Source organism: Montipora foliosa, chromosome 7 (assembly GCF_036669935.1).
Source record: "Montipora foliosa isolate CH-2021 chromosome 7, ASM3666993v2, whole genome shotgun sequence".
Taxonomy (NCBI): domain Eukaryota; kingdom Metazoa; phylum Cnidaria; class Anthozoa; order Scleractinia; family Acroporidae; genus Montipora; species Montipora foliosa.
Window position 1 is genome coordinate 4,055,442 of NC_090875.1, and position 3,819 is coordinate 4,059,260.

General features: G+C 37.8%; 1 protein-coding gene across 2 annotated transcripts in view; it reads left to right on the forward strand.

Moving 5' to 3' along the window:
• The first annotated feature begins 2,162 nt into the window (after positions 1-2,162).
• Positions 2,163-3,819, forward strand: part of LOC138010584 (neuromedin-U receptor 2-like) — an 11,105-nt gene continuing 9,448 nt past the window's right edge. The window contains exon 1 of one of the 2 annotated variants that reach the window (XM_068857563.1): positions 2,163-2,290. The gene's annotated coding sequence lies outside the window, so the exon portion shown is untranslated. The remainder of the gene's footprint in view (positions 2,291-3,819) is intronic. The other variant, XM_068857564.1, reaches the window with a different exon arrangement.

The following is a 3,819-nucleotide window of genomic DNA, read 5'->3' on the forward strand; positions in this document are numbered from 1 at the left end:
GTATTTTATCGATATGTTGTGTCCCTTCAGGTAAACACGATGCGAATTCACCTCGTCATCATGTAATCGGGTATCAAGAAGTCACCCCGGTGTGAAACTCGCGCGGGTGCGAGTTTTCTCATGTACACACCCTGAGTTGTCTCGATTCTCCTATCCCACCAGTTCTCAGATCTGTGCATGCAATACATCGTTTCATTATTTAACACGTCCTGGATCCTTTGATCAAAAACTAAACAAACACGTCCTGGATTTGCTCCAATCGTTTTCTGGAAAGAAAAACGGCAGGCAAACTTAGCAGGACCGGAATTTGTTGCAAGGCCACACAAGACGAAGAATTCCTCTCGAAGAAAGCCTTCACTACTTTTTCAAAATATCAAGACTAAAGTGTCCAAAAATGTCAGTGCACCTTGAAACCTGAGTTCGAATAATACTCAAACCCATTACTACTATCTTTAACTTATCCCTTTCGTCAGGTCGAGTTCCAGGGTTATGGAAAGATTCTAAAATAACGCCAAACAGTCACAATACGAGAATGACGTATGACTATATGCACACTCGGGAAACTTTGCCCTATCCAAATTCCTGGAAGACGTTGTGTTCTCCTGGATGACCGAAAATTCAACTACATTGTTACTGAAGGAAACTTTACCCTTGCCTTCTCGAGCTCATTCACAATTGGATCTCGGCGCTTTGAACTCCTCACTGCTATTTGAGAGCTTCAGTTCGTGGTCTTTATTAAAACCCTTAGGATGATCAACATTTAATACGAAATTGAAAGAAAGGGGTACTCCTCTTCATCACCCCATGCACAAATTTGGAACTCGAATCGACAGGTTAAAACATTGTGGAAATTAAGCATCATTTGTTCTAAAGATCTCCAGTCATGTCAAGTGGACAAGATAAGTTTTGATGTCAAAATATCGAAATCTTGTAATCGAAGGTGAACTGAAATTATGTTGATTCCAGAGCTTACGTCAGCAACCATTTCGTTCAAGCGATGTCAATTTCCAATTTTCACTTACCCAATCATAGGCTGCGTTATTTTGCCGTTTCTCTTGGAAGCAAAACGAGATCTGAGAGGATCGCGATACTTAACTACATTTCTATAACATACAAACTGTTCTAAAAAATACAATAAAAGAACTCATTGATTTCAAGTTAATATTTTTTCCCGTTAAATTAGCCGGTTGAAGGTTCATAGTAATTGAACCTAGAAATAGTTTCAAACCTTATAGCTTCCTCTTCACCGGAGATGATCAAAGAAGCTGAAACCACACGAAGCCAAATCACGCTACTTTCCCAACTCAGTGCGATTTTGATGGAATGAGTGAGTTTATGAGGTCTTTACTCCAAACTGCTCAAAACGCTGCAAAGCGCAACAGAAATTGAAGGAACAATTAGAAATGATCGGCAAAAACACTTTGTTAGTATTTTGCATGATGCTGTGGTAACTGGGTAAGTGCTCATTTATTATGATGAGCCTGTGTTTCTTACTCTCTTCGACTCTAGAAGTTATATATATTTTTTGGTATATTTTTTATTGGCTGTGTAGAGTTCATCTGCATTTAATTAAGCGCCGACTCAAAATGCAATCGGCTTTCTCCAATTTAGATGCTGATGTATAATCATCAGGAATAAGAAATTTAACATCACAAAGCCTTATATATTTTATTTTTACCTCTCAACTATGAGAGGCTAACGCTATGGTAAAAAATAAAAACAGAGGGGAAAATGGAGAAGAAAAATAAACAAATGCAAAATAAGATCACTTAGCAAACAGATTCTTTGTTTTAGTTTTATGCATTTTCATCTCGCGCAATATCGTGAGCCATTTGGCAATAGAATTCGTCAGTCTTGACCTACAAACCACACGACCTCAACTGAGCATACGAATTACATTATTTTGTGAAATGACACAAAAAGTACTAACTTCCTTTTTAATCTCATGCAATATCGTAAGCCACTCTCTAAAATCGTCAATTGCGTAATAAGCCACAAGACCTCTACTGAGTATGTAATTGACATGATTTTATATATGTTTTTTCAAGACCATAGGTGATTCTCTCATAAGTTTGCAGCCTTTGATAGACATGTGCAATTTCGTAGCATGTTTTATTCTACATTTAAGCTCCCAGCTTTATAAGGTTTCCAAGTTAACTTGACTGGTGATTGTGTGGAATGTTGTCATCAATACTTATGCTTATACCCTGATATAAATGTTTTATTGCTTCATTCGTGGGAAAAGAGGCTGAAACATTTAACAAAAGTTATTTCGTGCGTACGTTTAAAGGTGAGTGAAAATAGCACACAACTAGTTCTATCAGATACCATTTCTACCGAAAATTCTGTGGTTTATCTAAATGCAATCATCCACAACATTAACGATCGGATGCAAAAATTTTGGTTTTATCAACGGAGTTGATAATGTGAATTGGCCACCGTACAGAGATTTTAAAAGCTGACGTTTCGAGCGTTAGCCCTTCGTCAGAGCGTTGATAAAACCAAAACAAATTTTGTATGATACTACTTCCCCACCGACGCATCACCACAGTTTTTTTAGAAACTACCCCCTTCATTAACGATGGGATGGTTGACTTTAATAACGTTAATCACAGGGATTGCGTTGAATCGGTTTACATACATGTTATTCGATGGTTTAATTAATACATAATACGCGTAGATATTTTGCGTGTTGAGTGGTGGGGCGAGGAAAAATATGAGCAAGGAGCAAAATTTCCGCGAGTTTTACATATTAAACCATCGAATAAAACATTTATTATTCCACTGCAAAAAAAGGTGTTATTTTGTTTCTCAATTTTATTTGGAAAAAAGTGTTTTTAAAAAAATGCATCATCTATCCTTCAGAGCGCGTGCGAACGATATAAACAGCACAAAAAGCCAGCCACAGACGCCCCAAGCCCAACAACGCGATTTTGTAATGTATAAGTATTATGTAATAAGAAAGTTTAATAGTGAAAAGAGTTAAAAATTAAGTTCAGTTGAAAAAAATAAATGTATTTTTCCGGCAATAAACTTTCCCTGTCTCAAATATGTTGTTCACTTCTATTTTGTGTCGATTCGTTAGCCAGTTTAAGGCCTTTTTGTCGATATAGCAAAATCTAGGTTGCTGTCTCGACCCCAACGTGCAACCTGTTTATGTGTGACCACAACACAAACGTATGTAAGAGAGCTTTTTACTACTTACACAATATCAGACGCATTAAGAAGTATCTATCGAGAGACAGCTTACTCAATCTGGTACACGCGTTCATCACGAGCAGATTAGACTACTGTAATGCTTTACTGTGTGGCCCCCCAAAGAACAAATAGCTAAGTTGCAACGCGTGCAAAATGCTGCCGCCAGAGTAATAATGGATTATTTCCACATAACCCCTCGAGCGCGCATTCAATTTAAGATTCTGTTATTGGCTTTTAAAGCCATTCATGGCCTCGCGCCTAGTCATATCAGCAGTCTTTTATGTGTTAAATGCAAGTCCTCATATAATCGTAGATCCAACGCAGGCATTTTATTGAAGCCACCAAGTGGGAAGATGCTTGTAACCCTGGGTGTGTGCGCATTTCAGGCAGCAGCACCGCATTTGCGGAATGAGCTCCCATTACAATTGCGCACTATTCAAATTGTGGAGCGATGTTCGGTTCTCAGAGGTGACGAGTGTGCAGCCGTCGCTTCACTTACGTATAAACGAGTACTGATTTCACTATATCGACAAAAAGACCATATTTGAGGTAGAGAAAGTTTATTGCAGAAAAAGACATTAATTTTTATTCAATTTAACTTAATTTTCAACTCTTTTCACT